This window comes from Chanodichthys erythropterus, chromosome 5, assembly GCF_024489055.1.
Source record: "Chanodichthys erythropterus isolate Z2021 chromosome 5, ASM2448905v1, whole genome shotgun sequence".
NCBI classification, from domain to species: Eukaryota; Metazoa; Chordata; class Actinopteri; order Cypriniformes; family Xenocyprididae; genus Chanodichthys; species Chanodichthys erythropterus.
Window position 1 is genome coordinate 26,573,209 of NC_090225.1, and position 22,068 is coordinate 26,595,276.

At 36.3% G+C, this 22,068-nt stretch overlaps 1 long non-coding RNA gene across 1 annotated transcript in view; it reads right to left on the reverse strand.

Moving 5' to 3' along the window:
- The window catches only part of LOC137020182 (uncharacterized), a 53,117-nt gene extending 33,363 nt beyond the window's left edge, over window positions 1-19,754 (reverse strand). The window contains exon 1 of the long non-coding RNA XR_010895151.1: window positions 19,631-19,754. This is a non-coding gene — a long non-coding RNA (uncharacterized lncRNA). The remainder of the gene's footprint in view (window positions 1-19,630) is intronic.
- Between the last annotated feature and the right edge of the window lie 2,314 nt (window positions 19,755-22,068).

Genomic DNA, 22,068 nt, shown 5'->3' on the forward strand with positions numbered 1-22,068 from the left:
TTTGAAAAAAAGTAATTTGTTACTGGAAAAGCTAGGCTTTTTTTTTTTTTTTCTTTCTTTTTTTTTACTTTGATAATTGGCTATTGCAAAATGGTTCCCGACTACAATGTCTGTGCAGTTCTGTGTGATGCTTCAAACTGTTGCATGGTGATGCCATATAAATCCTTGGATTAAGCAGTTTTTCCCAACAGAAATTCTTGGAAATCAAGCCATTTATGAAATGATTGGGTTTAAACCAACATATTTTAATTGTATCACTGCCTTTCTTTTTATTCTAACACTTTAGGAGCCAGAATCAAAGTGCCAAATCAAAAGCAGCAGTGTGTGCGCATATAAGCTTAAACCCCAGAGGTCATCTTTAATGATGCCAGCAGTTTAGTGAGGCCAACCCCTTAATTCACACAGGGTCGTGAAGCATCAAAGCAATCCATGGTTTGCACAACTGTCAGTAATGAGGATAATGATGTCATTTCATTTTTAAAAACAATTTAGACTACAAATTTAGAGAGATTTCTTGACATTATCATCATGATTTTTGACATCCTGTGTAAATACACATGTAACATTTAACTTTAATAAAGGTTTTAATGCATACACAACATTCAAAAGGGTAGAATTCCCATTTTCGCGGAGAAAATTCTTGCGATTACTGCGAGACACCAGGTTCTACATTCGCAGATGTGCAGCTTCACTGCTCATATATTTACTGCTCTGGCTCTTTGATAATGTGTTTATGGGCACTGGCAGGCCAGTCGGTTAAGGGCAGGGAAGTACTGCGCTCTCACTCATACGCACACGTGCACACACACAGATTCAAAGCCTCAAAAATTCAAACTAACATTAAAATTGTTTTACGTGTAAGATCCAGTGAACTCCATTATTTTCCTGCACTATTTGCTTGAATAATTGAAGAAAGAGAGCTGAATTATGGATAAAGTGTACAGTCTGAAAAAGGGGTTCATGCGCAGCCTTGGGCAAAAGCCAGTCCTTAATGATGTCTGGAGTTGGTTGAGGAGAACTCGTTAGCTGGAGAGTAATTTTCCAAAGGATTAAAAAGCATCTTTTAAAGCAGCAGGCTGGGCTCCCAGAATGTCAGGGAAATACCCCCTTCAAAACCAAAGCATTTCACATTTCAGAGGCGAAGGAATTGTTACATTAATTTCTTTTTTGATCTTACAGTGAATTAATCATTTTGTTAATTATTAGTTTAACATAATTATCTTTGGAATTGACGCCTTAATTGCTCTGTTAAATTGTTATTCAACAGTCTCAGTATATGTCAGTTTCCGGCTGTTTTGTCAGTTTCTGTAATTGGTACATAATGATTGAAGCTTATTGACTTGTCAGCCTGAACACTGTTGATGAAGCGTAAGAGACAAAATTAGCAGGTCTTTATTCAATTGCAGCGTGTTTTTAGCCAACTGTCTTGTGGGCTGTGTTTATAGGAGATTTCAGAGAAATAAAATAAATAATAGATACATAACTGATGTACATGTTTTATCTGGACATTCTAAATGTGCTAAAATATTAAATAATTACAATAACAAACACCTGTTTACCTAAAAAGTTTGGGCTCGGTAAGATTTTTGAAAAAGGTATCTTTGGCTGCATTTGTTTGAACAAAAATATAGTGAAAACCTTAATATTAGTAAATATTATTGCAATTTAAAATAACTGTTATATATTTTAATATATTTTGGAATGTAATCTATACCTACCAATTTTCAGCATCATTACTCCAGTCTTCAGTGTCACATGACCCTTCAGAAAGCATTCTAATATGCTGATTTGCTGCAATATCCTAGTAATATACATGCTAAGCAACTAGTTAATAGTGAGAATTGGACCCTAAACTAAAATGTAACCATATATATATATATATATAGTCTTAAAGCAGAACTCAAGGCTGAGGGAAAAACTTTTAAAGAGTGTCATTTCTGCACCACTAGCCAAAGAATTGTATGGGGGTCTGTAAGAAAAAGTGTCATTGTTAAAGTTTAAAGTTTGAAGATTTACACAGCCGGTCTGTGGAGGTGACGTTTGCACACGGCAGCATATAAACAACCTTGCCGAGTCAGTGGGGAGTCTTCCTGCAGTTAGAAAGCCATGAGAGAAAGCAATTACACACATTTGTCTAATTATCCAATCATAAAGTCATTATCGGTTTGGCACCTTATTAACATGCCTTGGCTAACACGCAGTCGCTCATTTGGCCCACACTGTGGACTAAAGTTAGATAGCTGATAATAATCACCCCTGTCAGACTAGTCATTAGCCCTGAGCTGTTCACTAAATACAGGCTCACTTGCAGCTACCTACCACACTGAAGTTACCTTCACGACCTTGAACCCACCAGTCAGGAACTATTCAAACTTTAGCACTAATAATGTACAGTGTTGGGGAGTCGCTAACTAAAATTAGCAATGCTGGTAACTTAGATTTTTCAGTAGTGTGACAGTACCTCAGCTGTTTTGAAAGCAATGTCACTTTTCCAGTAACAAGCTACTATAGCGCATGCAGGTTTATATTCGAGAAAACTGACATAATAATCAAACGTTCTCCTTAAATGTCCTCAAAAACTCATTTTTTGAACTTTAATTATTTTGTAGCAAAATATTTAGTACTTTAGTAATGCACTAATTTAGATATTATGCCAGATTAATACAGGAACAGTTGCAAAATAATAATAATTTGTATAATCTGACTCTCTCCGAAGCTCTTCGGTATCATAAGAATTCTCTTATGCTCATTAAACCTTATTTATATATCAAAACAGTCATATTGTGAAATATTACTACAATTCTATTTGAATATATATTAAACTGTAATTTATTAGTCTTATAGTCTACAATGCCACATGATCCTTCAAAAATCATTCTAATATGCTGATTTGCTGCTCAAGTAACACTTATTATCAATGTTGAAAACAGTTGTGCTTCTTAATAATTTTGTGGAATGTGAAATTTTTTTCAGGATTATTTAATAAATGTAAAAATATTCAGAATTTCAAGTTTATTTGAAATATAATTTTTAAATATGTTAATTTGTTAAAAAAAATAATTAAAAACGAATAAAAAAGTATGTTGCCACCCTAGTTTCAATGTGGTTAACGGTTTGTTTTTAGCTTGACTGTACATTTTAGATTACGAGTTGTACATTTTCAGAGTAGTTTTCCCAATATTGGAAATGTACACATCTTTCTTACTGAGATTTAGGCTACAGTATATGTAATGGTGAGACACCGTTGGGAAGCACTGGGAAATGAGAGAAAAAGGTAAAAGGAAAAAGAGAAGGAGAGTGTCATCTCAGCACATTCATAATTGATAAGTCCAGAATCCCAGAGGGCACGTGATGCAACAGAAGTTCCAGATTGTTCTCTTCATCCACTCTCTGCCAGTCAGAGGGCCGTGCTGAGATAGGAGAGAGCGGGCCGCATGTGAGAGCCGCAGCGCACAGATGTTGGTGCATCTGTGTTAACGCGGAAAACTGGGCGAACACTGCAAATGCATACGCACGCAACAGCAGGGAGGACTGACGCAGAAGACAAAACTGCTGGACTGCTGATTGTAGGTAAAAAAAAAAATAAAAAATCAGATTTTGAGGCATACTGCATTTGCTAAAGGTCACATTGGTACCAAATTATAGGATGTTTCTACACAGTGTTGTAAAAGTATAATTAACTGTATTGATTATTTTTTATTACTTTTATCGAAAGCAACTTACATATTCATAAGTTCACACATTCCTTTGGACCTTGGTGTTGCTAGTGTTGATCTAATGATCTAATGTTCTAAATGTCTGACACTAATTGGAAGACAATCTTTGGAATGGATTGAAACATGGTAAAAAGTGTTAAACGGAGCTGAGACTCTTACTGATATCTATTAGACTAGTAAAAACATTTACGCAAAGTGTCAGTGGATATACAGTGCTTTGTACATAAGGAGCGTTCCAATTTTGCACATTTTTGTTGGCCTGATTATGAGTTTTGCTTAGGATGTTTTAGGATGCATTTACTCTTTGTGCCAACAGAGTCTATTTGACATTAGAGGTCAGCTTGTTTGGTTGCATAGTGTCTACACCGAATGCGACCCGCATACTTGAGGCTGTCCATGGTGAATGTGATTTCACTAAGTTCAACCTGTTCTTGGATCAAAATCTTTGTTGGTCCTGGAACAACATTCCAATCAAGCAATCAGATGAGGGACAAGTTTACAGTTTATGTCAAGTTTAGGCTTACAACCAGGGTTAGGTGCTTCTACATCAGTGTTCTCCACCTATCATTTCCCTCTGATTTTAGGGGTAAGTTATGGGTAGGGTTAGGAGGTAGGGATAGGACTAATTTTCGAACAAAAATGTTGTTACAGGATAAAAAAAAAAAAAAAAAAAAAAAATCACAGTGACCAGCTGTCTACACTGGACACAACAAAGTGACTGTTGTAAATCCATTTGTTCAATCGTGACAGTATGAGGACCACGGGGAAGCCAGAGGGTAGGAGAAGCCCAGTGGAGCCAAAGTGGTGGAGGGTCGAGGTGTAGCCAGAGACTCAGAAGTTCACGGCGGAGGCAGAGTGACGTCTGACCTAGGCTGATCCGGAGGGATGAGGGAGCCCGGAGGAGTCCCAGGGCTGGTGGACCAGCAGAGTTGAGGAAGTGTAGGGCCAGGCCGGAGCCAACTGGCTGACAGGCCGAGGTGGAGAAATGGGCCTGGAGGCCTGATGTGAAGCTGGGGACTCAACCTAAAGTCAAGGGTGGGCCCGAGGCGGAGCCGAAGAGCCGCATGGAGTAAGCAGCGGGGGTAGAGCCGAGGAGCAGGACAACACAAATGGAGATGTGACCAGGAAGTCAGGTGGGATATCAAAGGAGGAAGATTTCCGGATGGGACCGGAGCATCCAGATGGTCGGACCAGACCGGCATGGAAGGCAAAGAGACAAAAATGTTGGGGACTTGGGAGGGAATTTGTGGACCACAGATCTATCAGGCAGTAGTCCGCTCTGACATGGACTGGGTAGCTTGCGTGAACGTTTATTTATTTTTTTTTTTTTTTAATTCTGGAAAGGTTTAGTCACTGGAACAATCGGAATGCAGTTAAACAACAGTATAATTCATTAAAAGCACTGTATTCTATCCCACATAGCCTTGTTTTCATTCCTGTCAAAACTTAAATATGGCACTACCCTGACTATGTCTACTGGTCTAATATATGCTTGTCATGTGGTTTTAGCGCCACTCATTGGACATTTTACTCTGAAAGCATCACAAAACGTGCAAGAAGCAAGGTAATATAATTTTGCTAAAATGTCACTACATGCACATTTTTCCAATGAGCCGGGGTTGAATTTGGCTTAATTTAGTTACTGATGCTGTTGACATATAATTTGCCTTTTTATGACTCCAGTCAGACATATGGTATAGTATAATGCATTTCTCATAGCTGCTGGTCTCTGAATAAAAAAAAAAAAAAAAAAACTTGGAATCAAACTTGGGTTTAAGTAGGAAAACAGCCTTAAAACATGCACCGAATGATTGAAAATCAGAAGCCCTTGAAACCACAACAGCAGAAGACAGATGAAGGCTAAAATGAATGAAAAATCAACTCTACAATCACAATTAAACTGTACATCTGTCATTTGCTAAGCATTATTCACACTGCTGCTTCGTGACGGCATTGTATTGGCAGTGTGACATCCTGCCCAAAACATTTGTCTACAGTGCCAGCTTTATAAAATCTTCATTATAAAAGTCTGACACAGATGAAGGTGACTGTAGATAATGGGGCTTTATTCCACACCGCACAAGCAAGGTATAGACAGACAATCAGTTTGTCTCTATAAAGACACACAGCTGTGTTTCCACACATTCAAAGCACCAGTATTCAACAGAGGCCAATAAAGGCCTCCTTTGTTTTAGCTGGCATGAATCGACTGAGCTCTGATTGTCGTTTTATCTTCGTAAGGTTTGTCTCATTTAGAAGAGCTTTTTGTTTTGTTTTCTCAGTCTGAGACTGATTTTCCTGTGAGGAACAATAGTGAGCTTTCTTTGTTTTAAACCAAGAATGTCTGAAGGCCTAATATCTATATGTGACAACTCAATAAGGAAGGAATAAAAGACAAGAGTTTTGTGTTGTTGCTTTGAATGCTTTGAAAGTTAAGAATGGAACTTTCTAAAGATGGAGATGCATTTAATGGAACTTCTGGGTGACATAAAAAAAAAAAAAAGTGTCATCCAGTGACAAAATTACTTATTTGTTAATTTGAATATTTATCTGCCTGCCACTTGTCAGTTAGGATCAACCTCAGATATGTGAACGCTCTGTGGGCGTACTATCACCTGACATGCAAAAAGGCTGAAAATTTATCTGAAACTGAGCCAGAAAAATCAAATAAAAAAATAATGCTACTTTCAGTTGATGCAAAAAAAAAAAAAGTGGTGTCATCAACAGTAAAGATTCTAAAATGGATTGTCTAACCCACACTGTCAGAAGTTTAAAGGTGATGATACACGGAGCAACTTTTTGAGCCAACGGGCAACCTGGTGAGACACAGGGCAACTAATTACGGCAACGGACAGTTGGCAGCAAGAGGACCAAATTACCAAATTACAAAAATTACCAAACCAATAAATCCTTTATTATAAACACTTGTTAGGCACTTTATTTCAACTTGTCAATATTTTCTTCATTTTTATTAAATATAAATGCTTTTCCAATCTGATTTGTGATAGAAAAAGGAAGAAGTATGAGTTTGGCAAAAGGCGGAACCAGAGTCGATCGCATCAAAAGCTACTTTCACGTGCCATACACCCTACAGACGTTAAACAAATCGCACTTTTCTAGTATTTAACTGAAAATATTTAATGGCGAAATTACAGCCTGCACACATTAAATTGGACACCTGTTGGTATTTTAAGCATTAAATGAGATAAAATCAATATTTTGGGTTGACACATGACAACTTACCAGGGTAAAAAGATTTAAGTTCACTCTCCAAGCCAGTAACGTGATCGCCTGCTAGCGTTCTGATTGGAGGCAAACTGCCCACGATTGATCTAAAGTATCCAGAGAGAAATTTGTTTCTCATTCTCAATGGGAAAGTGCACAAGCAACATTGCCTGGCAACATTGCTCAAAAAGTTGCCCCATGTATCATCACCTTAAGATCCAGTCTGATTTATGGATTTATGCAATTTCCAGAGGATGGTGTGCACACATTTCAAAGTCATTCTCAGGCTCTATACTAGGGCCGGGCGGTATGATGATTTTGCTAAATCGTGTATATCGCGGTATGTAAATATATAGCACTACTGACACTTCAGAGTGATGAAATGCATGACAAAGAATGTAAAGAGTGGGACGTGCTTGATGTTAAAAGGAGTTATAAGTGCAATATAACCTGAAAAGGAGCTCTGTGAACATCTTGTTGTGCTTGAATGCCCATCAGGTGGAGTATTCATGTAAACACAGCCGGTTATGTATCAGTATAATGGATCTGTGCGTTTGGTCTTAAAGTGACAGCAACCTAAAATACCTACCTGCTGTGTTGTTAATGTGAATCAAACAAAAGAGAAATTTACTGAAACTTACTGCTCTAGACTGCATAACTTTTTTTTTTTAGCTCTAATGTGAAAACATTTATATTTAATTCATACAGTGAAGATAATATTTTATTTTTTACATTTGATTATTACATTTCTGTACTAATTAACTACATGTTAAATAAACCTATTGTACATGAAAAACTTAATTTGTTTAAATCATATTTTTGTTATATCGTATTTGTCCTATTGTTTGTAATTTTCTTATTTTTTTCTTATTTTTAATAACAGAAATGAGATAAAATAACACAAAATAACTATATATTGTGATATATATACTGTTATTGTGAAATAAAATGTCCCATATCGTAAAATAAGAATTTGGTTCTATCGCCCACCTCTACTAGGAAGAACTAGTTGCAAACGTATCAAATTATTTAAAGATATTTGAGATTGTTTTCGAGAGACTTAATATTCTAAATACAGTGGGTACGGAAAGTATTCAGACCCCCTTACATTTTTCACTCTTTGTTATATTGCAGCCATTTGCTAAAATCATTTAAGTTATTTTTTTTTCCTCATTAATGTACACACAGCACCCCATATTGACAGAAAAACACATTTTTGATTTATTAAAAAAGAAAAACTGAAATATCACACGGTCTTAAGTATTCAGACCCTTTGCTGTGACACTCATATTTAACTCGGGTGCTGTCCATTTCTTCTGATCATCCTTGAGATGGTTCTACACATTCATTTGAGTCCAGCTGTGTTTGATTATACTGATTGGACTTGATTAGGAAAGCCACACACCTGTCTATATAAGACTTTACAGCTCACAGTGCATGTCAGAGCAAATGAGAATCATGAGGTCAAAGGAACTGCCTGAAGAGCTCAGAGACAGAATTGTGGCAAGGCACAGATCTGGCCAAGGTTACAAAAAAAAAAAAAAAAAAATCTGCTGCACTTAAGTTTCCTAAGAGCACAGTGGCCTCCATAATCCTTAAATGGAAGACGTTTGGGACAACCAGAACCCTTCCTAGACCTGGCCGTCCGGCCAAACTGAGCTATCGGGGGAGAAGAGCCTTGGTGAGAGAGGTAAAGAAGAACCCAAAGATCACTGTGGCTGAGCTCCAGAGATACAGTTGGGAGATGGGAGAAAGTTGTAGAAAGTCAACCATCACTGCAGCCCTCCACCAGTCAGGGCTTTATGGCAGAGTGGCCCGACGGAAGCCTCTCCTCAGTACAAGACACATGAAAGCCTTTTTTTAAAGTTTGCTAAAAAAACACCTGAAGGACTCCAAGATGGTGAGAAATAAGATTCTCTGGTCTGATGAGACCAAGATAGAACTTTTTGGCCTTAATTCTAAGCGGTATGTGTGGAGAAAACCAGGCACTGCTCATCACCTGTCCAATACAGTCCCAGCAGTGAAGCAATGGTGGTGGCAGCATCATGCTGTGGGGGTGTTTTCCAGCTGCAGGGACAGGACGACTGGTTGCAATCGAGGGAAAGATGAATGTGGCCAAGTACAGGGATATCCTGGACGAAAACCTTCTCCAGAGTGCTCAGGACCTCAGACTGGGCCGAAGGTTTACCTTCCAACAAGACAATGACCCTAAGCACACAGCTAAAATAACGAAGGAGTGGCTTCACAACAACTCTGTGACTGAATGGCCCAGCCAGAGCCCTGACTTAAACCCAATTGAGCATCTCTGGAGAGACCTAAAAATGGCTGTCCTCCAACGTTTACCATCCAAACTGACAGAACTGGAGAGGATCTGCAAGGAAGAATGGCAGAGGATCCCCAAATCCAGGTGTGAAAAACTTGTTGCATCTTTTCCCAAAAGACTCATGGCTGTATTAGATCAAAAGTGTGCTTCTACTAAATACTGAGCAAAGGGTCTGAATACTTAGGATCATGTGATATTTCAGTTTTTCTTTTTTTTTAATCTGCAAAAATGTCAACAATTCTGTGTTTTTCTGTCAATATGGGGTGCTGTGTGTACATTAATGAGGAAAAAAAACGAACGTAAATAATTTTAGCAAATGGCTGCAATATAACAAAGAGTGAATTTAAGGGGGTCAGAATACTTTCTGTACCCACAGTAAATATTTAGTCTTGCACTATTTGAGAACCAGTCTGATTAACTTTGCTGATTATTCTGGTCAAGAATTACTACCAAGTTGTGCAAACAGGAAAGTTAAAATGCAACAAATAAATGCTGAGTATCTTTCAAAGATTTGATACCAATAATCCATCAAACTTTGTTCCTCAAAAGCACTCACTGCCATCTATTTTGATTGGAACTGTTGATTTTCAGCTAGAACTTGCTAGTTTTGTGGGCAGTATCTATCAGAAAATCAGAGAGTGTGCCATCTGAGGCTGAGGATGCATGAGACAAATTGTCGATAAATATAAATAAACCCTAATAGTGCAATGAAGTGAGTGTTCTGTCAGTAAAGATGTTCTCTGAGATGACTAAGAGAGCACACACACACCTCGCACATTTCCACCATCCGTGTGCTCCACATTCACTCCCTTTTCTCGTCACTTTCAGGTCATAATGTGACATGACACCAGTGTGCTGTGTGGCCGGCTAGCCAAACCTGAGCGTTTAACTTCAATGAATCTCATTTGCTCCTGGCTGCTCACTTACGCTGACAGACGCTGGCACCGTCAGCCTCCATCAGCCATCAGTAGAGGAACATGTTCTCAAGCTTGACTGTTATCTCTCACACCTCTGTCCGGACTTGCATCGAGCCTCAGACCAGCTCGAGGGCTCACTCAGGGTTGGGCAACGCTAGCCGGTTGTGAGGTCTTACTTAAATGGAGATTTGAAGATCACACTAAGTGTTTAGTAACTTCTAATCAAAACCATCAGAAATACAATTGAGAGTGTTCACCCTTTGATAGCGTTTTATCCCAGCAAACACGCAACGTCTGGGAGACGTTCAGATCATGTCTTTATAACGTCCGTAATTTCAGACCCACTTTTGTACATCTGCTAGATGTGCAATACAGGTTCAATATTTGAATGTCTGACTAGGAGCCCTTTTGGACATCTGTGGACATGCAAAAAAGGTTCAATCTGAACGTCTAACTAAATCACCTATGGAATGTTCTTTTGCCTCACTTTTTAATAAAATTTTCCACTAAGACAGAAAGTGTAACATCAGTGTGTGATTTACAAAGCTTTTGATCAATTTAAACGTGTGTTCGCATGAGGGGCGTTATTGCCTTATGACGCAGGGACGTAAACGTGATGGCAAAGACAGAAGATATTCTGTACATTACCAAAGACTGAAGATACCGCCACAGCAATAGATCCTCTATGTAATGTATTTAATACTGCTGTACGTTGAGGACATTTGAAAAAGCCTACACAGGATGGGACCCTATACTGTACAGGAACAGCCTTTGACACAGCCATTTCAAATTCAACCCACAATTCAAATCTCGAATAATCTGCCAGATGCGGATGGGTGCAAAAGAAAAGGTAAGCATTATAAATTTATTTTTATTTGTCGTTTTGCCAGAGAAATGTTTAATTTTACTTAAGATTTATATTGTTATGTGTTATGAAGTTTTTATTTACCCTTTTTGTAATTTTATAATTCCTAGTGTACTGTCTGAGGTAGGTTAAATTTAAATTGATCTATTTTACTTAAGTTTGTCGCTTAACATGAAACATCACAATAATTCATTTTATATTTTTTTAAGCTTTATCTGGTGTTCTTGGCGCTCACGCGAGTCTGCGAAAGGCCGCCTAGAAATATAATTCACGGAATACTACATTTCAGTCTGGTGTCATTTTCTGAACATTTGTTCACCACTGGGGCCGAAATGAGCATTTTTAAAGTTATATTTTTATTTATAATCGTTTATATTTGAAATGTGTTTCAGGGCAGTTTGTGAAGACAGAGAATCATGACAGATATTGTGACAACCTGGACAAAACTCAGTTCCATTTCCACCTGCCAGACTCTCTATACTGACCCAACTAAACCAAACTGTTTGTTGTTACTTAATTAACCTCTGTATTTTGAGTTGTTTCTTTTATATTCGTGATTTTCTGACAAACACACACTGTCTTTGAGTTACTGTGCAATTACAAATGGAATTGAATTACGTTTTAATGTAATGCATCCTGAGAGTATTTATTTTGTCCAGAAACAGTATAAACGATGTCCAAATGAGACTTTATAAGACGTTGAAAATACATCCACAATGACCATATTTAAACTATTTTTTAACCTTGTACAGAGGTTCCATGAACGTTCATATCAGACATTCAGAAAACGTCATATAAAGACGTCATAAAAACTTTCATTCTGGCTCCTCAGTGGACGTCTTTTGAACGTTCACTATTATGTCACTTGGACTTCAATAGTGAACGCTAAAAAGTAGTCTAAAAAAGATGTCACAAAAATGTTCATTCTGGCTCCTCAGTGGCAGTGGTGTAATGTAACGAAGTAATAATACTTCGTTACAGTACTTAAGTATTTTTTGGGAGAATCTGTACTTTACTTGAGTTTTTATTTTTTTGTCAACTTTTACTTTTACTCCACTACATTTCCTAAATAAATTATATACTTTTACTCCGATACATTTTCCCAAAGCATTATCGTTACTTACTACAAAATAAAGTCGGAAGAGCACAGACTGCAAGCAAGCATGTGCAAACAAGTGCTCGCACAACCGCGGTTGATTTAATTTTCCGGGTTGCGTCCATTGCTGGAGCGGCTGAGAAGTGCGCTGTCATTACGAGCATAGATTATGAGACATTACGAGAGCGGCCTCTAGAGGCGAAATAAAAACTATCACTGATGCCTCGTATGGTTTCTTTTGACACGTGATGTGAGGCTGCGCGCTGCACAGAGCGGGTCACTTCAAAACGATTTAAAACGGACAACAAAACGGTATGTTATACAATGTACACTACAGTACATGTTTTCATATCACTATAAAGTATTTAGTTTGTTGACTAGATGCTGCATTAGTGGAGAACAGTATGTTTGTCGTCGAGGCTGAGACATTAGTAGTAACCTCAAGCGGTTAAAACAATGTGACAAAAAAAAACAACAACTGTATGCCACGATTGTTACCAATCATTTGCATTAGTTTATAACTATTTGTTCGCTGTTATGCATTCATTATCCGGCGAAGTTGCATATTTAAACTGTATTCTCATACAGCGACAGAAGCTTAACAAATCAGAAATGTAGCCTATTCAATTTCAGTTTTTATCGGCACTGTAACACATATTTTGATTAGATAATCATCAATTTTTCTAAAATAGAGCCAAATAATGTGTGAAAGTACACATATAATAGACCCATGCTATGCCTTTGTGTGTAAAGATGGTAATTTTTAAGCATGACTTTGGATTTATATGAAATAGTAACATTTTACAATAAGAGTACATTTGTAACATTAAATAAGGTTAATAAAAGTATTGTTCATTTTTAATTTCATCATTTACATTTTAACATTTTAAAGTTGTCTCTTGCATTAGTTATAATGCACTATAAATTAACATGAACGAATCATCAATGTATAATATATTAGTATTTTTTTATGTATGAAAATTACAATAAACCTTTAGCCAATTTAAAGAAACAAAATGTAAGAGAGTTAAAACTGAACACAATCTTGCTGCTTAATCTGTGTATAGAACAATTTTTTATATTTTTTTGCTCCTTTTGTATTTTACATTTACTTGTATTTTTACTTTCAATACTTAAGTACATTTAATATAAAAAAAATACTTTTCATACTTAAGTACAAAAAATATCACATACTTTAAAACTTTTACTCAAGTAACATTCTAAACAGCAACTTTAACTTCTACCAAAGTCATTTTCTGGCAAGATATCTATACTTTTACTCAAGTTTGGTTTTCGAGTACTTTATACACCACTGCTCAGTGGACATCTTGATGATTCAGCCTCAATAATTGCCCAACAAGAAATATAGCAGTGCTTTACAACTAGGTCAGGAAGAGCTAAATAAATTTTCAATGCATCTAAACCAATAATATGTTTATTAGATCCAATACATGCTAAACTACTGAAAGAGCTGTTACCTGTAGCAAAAGAGCCTCTTCTCAATATTACTAACTCGTCTCTATCTCTATAGGTGATGTCCCAAGACCGTTCAAGCTGGCAGTTATTAAGCCTCTCATTAAGAAACCACAACTAGATCCAAATGAATTGGCAAATTACAAACCCAGACTGTTACCTCTAGACTTAAATAGACTGTTTGTCTATTTAAACGAGGGAAATAACCTGTGATAAACATTACGGAGTGCCTCAAGGATCTGTATTAGGCCCTCTCTTATTTTCAATACATATGATGCTAGGCAATATTGTAAGAAAACACAGAATTTGTTTCCACTGCTATGCCGATGATACTCAGTTATATATTTCATCATGACCAGATGAAATCTCTAAACTATCCAAGCTGACAGAGTGTGTTAAAGATATAAAATATTCGATGACCAGACATTTTCTTCTATTAAATTCAGATATGACCAAAAACCTGTACACAGAATCTTAGAATACAATTTGCATTTAGAAGGATGTACTGTTACTTCATCCTGGGCAGAGTTTCCCAAAAGCATCGTAAGCCTAAGTTGATGGTGGCAATGGAGCTACGATGACCTTAAGCTTACGATGCTATGTTGCAAAAACAGGTTTCTTCCACCTCAGAAACATTGCTAAGCTGCGGAACATGTTATCTGTGACTGATGCAGAAAAGTTAGTTCATGCATTCATGATGTCTAGACTAGATTACTGTAATGCATTATTAGCTGGTTGTCCTGCTTCCTCAATAAACAAGCTACAGTTACTCCAAAATGCAGCAGCTAGAGTTCTTACCAGGTCAAGAAAATATGATCATATAACACCAATTTTATCATCTCTACACTGGTTACCCATTAAGTTCTGCATCGATTAAAAAGTATTGCTAATGACCTATAATGGCTCTAAATTGTTTAGCTTCTGTGTATTTAACTGATCTTCTGTCGCCCTACAATCCATCATGCTCTTTAAGGTCACAAAACTTTTTGTAGTACCTAGGATATCTAAGTCCACTAAAGGAGGGAGAGCGTTTCCACATTTGACTCCTAAAGTCTGGAATAGTCTTCTTGATGATGTTAGGGGCTCAGAGACACTATCCCAGTTTAAATCTAGATTAAAGACATCTCTTTATCCAAGCATACTGTAATACATCTTATAACCTTGTACTCCTATATCACATCAAATGCACATGATTATCTTTGCTTGAAATGTTATGAACAGTAGCTATGCTAATTACTTTCCATTTGCTTTTTTGTATTATCTCGGGATGTTGTCAGATTTATGTCATGATTATAACAATCCACTTTGCTGTAGCTCTCAAATCACATTGGCAGCTGCGTTCTTCACACTTGCTATGTCATGACTGGTCACCTGACACCTGGAAGTCAGGGAACCAAAAATGTATTTGGGTGCACAAATGTTATTTTAGAGCTTCAGCAGAGAGGAAGATTGTTAATGAATAACAAAAAATGTTGTTCTGCTCATCACACAAAGCTGTTGTATGACTTTAGAAGACGACATGGGATACAGTGTATTAATCATATGAACTACTTTTATAATTAGCTTGACACAATGAATCTCCAGCCACTGTCCTTGTACAGAACAGAGCAGCATGGACAACATCTCAACATGAGGGTGAGTAAATAATGAGAAAGTTTGGGTGAACTGCTCTGTAAAGTTGTTCTTACAGAAAATTCAACATAAAGAGGGCAACCCAAAATGCTTTGCATATACCCCAAATAAACCTTCTTCCTCATTCAAAATATCTGCCTTATATGAGCCTGTGGGCAATTGTTAACTAGGAACTTCTTGGGAGTGACCCGTTTTATAAACTGCACATTGTGCACAACTTCAGATACATGATGTTAGCTAACTGCATAATTTGCATTATCTTGGAACTGTACATTTCTGCCATATGGACAGTAATTTGACTTTTGATTTCAAGGTAGAAACATGCATTTCTTGTACAGCTGCTTCGAAATTATATGTATTGTGAAAAGTGCTAAAATAAATGTGAACTGAGTGGAATTTAACTATATGTCAGCAGCTCCAGTGCTTCATGTTAATAAACTAAAAAAATATATTAACATCTAAGTCTAAGTTAGATCATCTTTAAAGATTTCACACTTGCTTCTTATTTAATAAAACTGATTGTATAACTTGTTTAGGATTAGTATCTGTATTTAATCATATTTAATAGTATTATAAAAGTATAATATAAGATAATATCATTTTCCATAGTTCATTAACTAAAAAGTTCAGAAGTTGGATATTTTCTGAGAGTTTCATTGTTATAAAGACTTTGTTTGTTCATTGAGCCAATATTCTTCCCTCAGAAGAATCCCTCATTTATTAAATTACTTATATTACGATTAAACGGACCCAGATTTTGACATGAGTGACATGCTTTTCCTTGCCCTCTGATTTAATCGAAATGCATGACTCTTAGTAAAGGATATTTTGCATTTACTTTATCTATGAAATCTTTCTAGCTGCCAGACATCCTGGATATCAAAGCAGATTGCAGATACAGGAACTAAATTGCTATTTCATCAAATTAAGGTTTATTAAGATAAAACGATGCTTTGATAAGCCCAAATATCAGGAAGTGTGAGACAAGAGCAAAAAGGCAATCTTCCCTCCTTTAAAAAAAAAACAACAACATATTGTAAAATGCCTGGAGCTATCCAAACACAGAATAAGTTCTCAAAGAAAGTACAGTATCGATCTTGAAGGATGGAAAAAAAAACACACACACACACACACACATCGGAAGGGTGTGCTGTATAGAGTACAACAGTCATCTGGCAGGGAAATAAAGACACCAGAGTAAAGGGTTCTGGCCCTTTGAAGATGACAACTTCACCAATTTACAGTTAATTATGTCGCAGTCATAACTTTGGGATTCGCACATAAAGAGGCGACATATGATAGCAGCTGGAATAAGGTTTGTTTCTCATCCGTCTCCACTTACTAAAAGTACTTTTATCCTGGCTGTGAGAAAACTAACGAGGGAATTAATGTCTCTGTAAGCAATATGCCATTTTTAGGCCATGTATTTCTCTTAAAAACGTTCGGAAAATGTCCCAAGTTATTTCATCAGCCATTACGATTACAAGCAATTTTATAAACACTAAGAAAAATTGGGAATTACGTCACCACTGGAGACTGAAAAGTCTGGAGGTCAAATAAAAGAGATGAACAGAGACTGTAAGCACGTGTGTGTGTGTGTGTGTGTGTGTGTGTTTGTGTGTGTGTGTGTGTGTGTGTGTGTGTGTGTGTGTGTGTGTGTGTGTGTGTGTGTGTGTGTGTGTGTGTGTGTGTGTGTGTGTGTGTGTGTGTGTGTGTGTGTGTGTGTGTGTGTGTGTGTGCGCGCGTGCGAGTGTGTGTGTGCGTGTCTTCAAGATGTAAAGAAACATATTGTAAAATGACCTCCATAAAAATACAGTATTCAGTATTCACATTCAGTATGTTGAGTGTCTAGGCCAGTGGCAGTGTTTTCATACAAAATTTACATACGTTCATACAAAGTTTACATTCATAAAAAGTAGATTAATACTGGAATATGGTCATATTCTGATTGATTGTGTAAATGACTTAAACCAAGTGCCATAAACAGATGAAGTCATTATTCCAGTTCCTGAAAATCTGAATACTACAGCTGGCATATTCCTTTTATGTATTAATCTAATTTTTTTATTTTACTTTTTAAATAAGCCAATTTTCATGTACACAGAAATATTGTGTAATGTTGTGTAATTCCAATGAAGCATGTGAACCTCTGAATATCAGAATCAGAATATTGACAATACTGTGTATGTAAACATAGTCACAGTTTTTAGTTGGAGGTTAGATGTTACATAGTGTTCCAGCATTCATCTGAAACTAAACTGGTTTTATATACATATACATTTTTTATACATAAAACCAGTATATATATATATATATATATATATATATATATATATATATATATATATATATATAAAGATTACTCTACATACTGTAAACATAAAAATATTTGTTACTTTAAAATTTTTAAAATGTAAATTGTTACTCTTACCCTCTACAGCAGAATTCAGAAATGACACATTTAAACACGTTGTGCCAGTAAACACTGAATATTGTGCAAGTTGTACAGACTACTTTTATGATGCATTTTTTTCTTTTTGGAGCTTCTTTCAAAGTTTTTTTTTTTTTTTTTTAATGAAAGAGTAAGTTGGAACAACATGAAGGTTAGTAAAACTAAATGACAATATCACTATTCCTTTAACTAACGAAAAGTAAACCCTGTGTGATGCTAAATGGAAATATTTAGCCAGGAATATATAGAAATAAGCAAACACAGCGAAAATGTGTGTATCATTATATAGAGAGCAGGAATATCAGGGTGTGCTTGTAGCATGAGCATTATGGGAACTAATTGTGAGGCTGGATGAATAATGAATAACGGAGGAGATGTGCTTCCTGGAACTGCGGCGAGCCAAGCCGAGCAGCTCCCTGATGAAGCCCACAGCTTCCTCTGCCTGCATTTGCCTCCAGGTGAAAAATCTGCCATCTCCCCCGCCCCCACCTCCCCCTCCTCCTCCTCTACTGCCGCTGCCGAGACCAACGGGAGCTGCAGCCATCTTGGCTGAGACAAAACACAGCTCTATAAAACACAGGCCTGTAACTCAAAAATAATCTAGAAATAGTACCTTTTGCATGAAATTAGAGTTTCTAATGTAACAATAATAATAAAGTGGAAAATCAACAAACATATTTAATTTAAAACAAATGAAAATGAAGCTGTGAGGGATACAGTAAGCTATATAAGTTAAATAGCCGCTGATATGTAACTTCTTGTTGATCGATCAACTGACGAAACTGCTCTGAGTAATATCCATGTTGATCTTTTTGCAAAACATTTCAGTGTAGGAAAAGGGTGATTATATTGGTTTGTATACTGTTAACTTTTACAATGTTACAAATTTAGATTTTCTTTTGATCCATATAACTTTCTATTTGAATATATTTTAAAATGTAATTTATTCTTGTGATTTCAAAGCTGAATTTTCAGCATCATTACTCCAGTCTTCAGTGTCACATGATCCTTCAGAAATCATTCTGATGATTTTCTGCACAAGAGACATTTATTATTATAATTATCACTGTTGAAAACAGTTGTGATGCTTCATATTTTGTAGAAACAGTCTTTCTTTCTTTCTTTCTTTACCCCAAACTTTTGAATGGTGTATCATGGTTTGCATAAAAAAAAGCAGCAAAAACTTTTCAACATTGATAAGACGACATGTTTCTAGAGCAGCAAACAGCATATAAGAGTATGTTTACATGACAACAATGTACTAAAAATGAAAACAAAACTGCACTTCACGTTTTTGAAAAGTTTTGTGTAAAGCTAACGGATTTGTGAAAACGACTAAAAATGCTGTATTACTCATGCCAGGCCAGTAGTTGGCGTTGTCACTTTGTAAAGAAACATTACGTGACTGTAGACTGAACACGTAATGCGCATGGCCTTTACGTTCTCACAAATTCACATTTTTGTACTTCAAATGAAGACAGAAATGGTAGTTTTCAAAAGTTTGCATTTTCAGGCCCTCAAAATTCTGTTGTTGTGTAAACGAAACACCAAAACGCAAAAAAAAAGTTTAGTTTAGTCGAAATCGGTGTTGTCTGTTGTGTAAATGCCCCCTTAGAATGATTTCTGAAGGATCATGTGAATAAACTATAGAAATAAATTACATTTTAAAATATATTACAATATAAAACAGTTCTTGTAAATTTTAATAATAGAAGTTGTAATAATATTTCACAATTTTACCATTTTTACTGTATTTTTGATCAGACAAATGCAGCCTTGGTGACAAAATTCTAGCCATTATTGTAAGTGTGAGGTGTTTCTGATAACAATAACAATGCATTTAGCCTACAGTATCCGTTTTATAAATAAAATGTTTTATGTATAGCCCTCACATGGTGTAAATTGGAGTCCCCGTGCCCATAAACACTCACCACTGCACAGGAAGCCAGACGTGTAGCACGATCTGCGCAGTCAGTCACCTTTTCAACACATCCACTGTTGACCAGCTTCAGGAAACAAGCGGAAGGATTTTCAGCCTGCAAGGAAGGAACAATGACAATTAGATTCAAAGCCAAGAGCCCTGAACCCGGTCAGTGCAAAGTCTAAACTACCATAATCCTCTTACATCTTTTCAGCACTAAAACTGTGGCTTTTATTGGTAAATACCCATATCAACTTTGTTGATTCTCATTTTATTGTAGCACTAAACCTGTCTTCCATATGACTGAGAAAGTTGAAAGCTCACTTTTTCTCATTTGAATAAACAACACTTCAATCTTATCATCAGACAAGGAGGATTCCAGAAACGTGCGTGGGTGCTTAATACCCGCTTTTATACCCTTCAACAAACAAATCTGATGACAAGCGCTTGTTAAAAAGGCTTTTGGTGTCTGAGGATCTGAGCGCGCATCTGCACGTGACTATTTGACGAGGAGAACGAGGCTGCTTTCCCTCAAAATCTCTACTTACAGTTTTGGCCAAAGGAACAAGGATCAATTTGTAGAAGTTTTTTTTTTTTTTTTTTTTTTTCTCATTAGAAGCAGACTTATGTTACATCTACATGTGTATTTCTTGAAAAGAACAAGGCCACTTTCCTTCAAAAGCTGTTTATGAAAGCTTTATAGACTTTTGGGCGTAAGAACAAACATCATTTTATAACATCAAAGTTTCTCATTAGAGGCAGACGCACATTGGACTCTGATCAAACAGAGATTGCTTTAAAATCGTGTGGATGGATAACTTTATCTCGCGGGGCTGAGATATTGTTCTCATTTTCAGCCTTTATCAAGATAACCGCACGTCTTGGTTAAGTCTATCGATTCGCCCCCGAAAACGGTTCCATTCATCCACGAGTAATGCGGTGTAACCAGCGGCTGTCAGAGGAGAGTCACTCCGGGACAGTGAGCGGTGTGCCTGCGTGTGCTATCGCTATTAAAATCTTTTTAATTTGCAGGCGATGATTAGATTCCCTGGCATCTCCGATCAAGGCACGGCGAGTCATCCGTGAGCTGCCGAGTGATGTCGGACAGCACCTATTAACGTGATGTTTGATTTATTTCAATTTGATGCGGACCACACTGTAGATATATTAAAGATAGATCCGAGCTCTTTTGTTTAATATGCTTGACCCAAAGCTTAATTTGATAGGATCACTCAAACTGGCATCAAAGTGATTAATTCTACAAGCAAACTGCTAGCGGATCATGTCCCCATGTGCACACGCCAGTGAGACAGGGAATATGGCAGTAATTGGCTTTGCTGCAATTAGAAACTCTTTTACCTAGGATGCTCTTTGTTCCTGGATTTAGGCTTTTTTACATATCTAGAGTATTACATGTGAGAACCATTTCCCACGAAGAAAAAAGGCAATATACACTCCATTTTGTCTAATAAAATGATTCAAGCTTTCTTTGCCAGGTCATATAATCCCAGAACACATAAAAGCCTTAATAAAAGGAAAAACTATGCAAGTATATGATTTGTGCCTGGAAGAGCAAGGATAAAAACTACATTCTTACATTTTCTGAAGAAATTGTGAAGGCTGCCATAAAAACTAGGGTGTTTATATTAAATACAGCTTTAACTTTGTACAGTACTTAACAGTAGCATTTAAGTCAATGTTTTGTTTTTAAAAAAATCCACATATAGGTTCTGGATGGTTCCTACAGCCTTAAGTCTCAGTTCTTTAATGTAAATCCAATGCATATTTATTTCACTCTTTTTATCCTCCGCCAAAGTAATAGCACACCTCTCCTCAACATGCCTATATTTCTTGTCTAATATATGCAGTTTCTACAGCCTCATACTAATTAAGAAACAACATCAATTATATGTACATATAATAATTCACTTGTCACACCAAATTTAAAAGAACTGTAAAAACTAAATTGTAATTGTTATTAATTGATAAATTATTATTATTATTATTTTTTTTATATATTCTTTTCAGGATTCCAAGGCTGCTTCACAATGGAAAACTGGAATAAATAAATACATAATCCATGCAAACAACAAAACAAAACAAAACAAAACAAAACAAAACATAACATAACATAACATAACATAACATAACATAACATAACATAACATAACATAACATAACATAACATAACATAACATAACAAAACAAAACAAAACAAAACAAAACAAAACAAAACAAAACAAAACAAAACAAAATAGCAGACCAAAACAAAAAACAATAGCAGACCAAACAAAAACATATTTTGACGACAGAGTTAGAATGGATATTTGGATATTTTTAATGCTTTCTCTTAAAAAAAAAAAAAAAACATTCGTCATGTTTGCAATGGTGTTATGAATATTTTAATATTATGACCATTTTTACACTATGAATCATGATCTCTCCTGC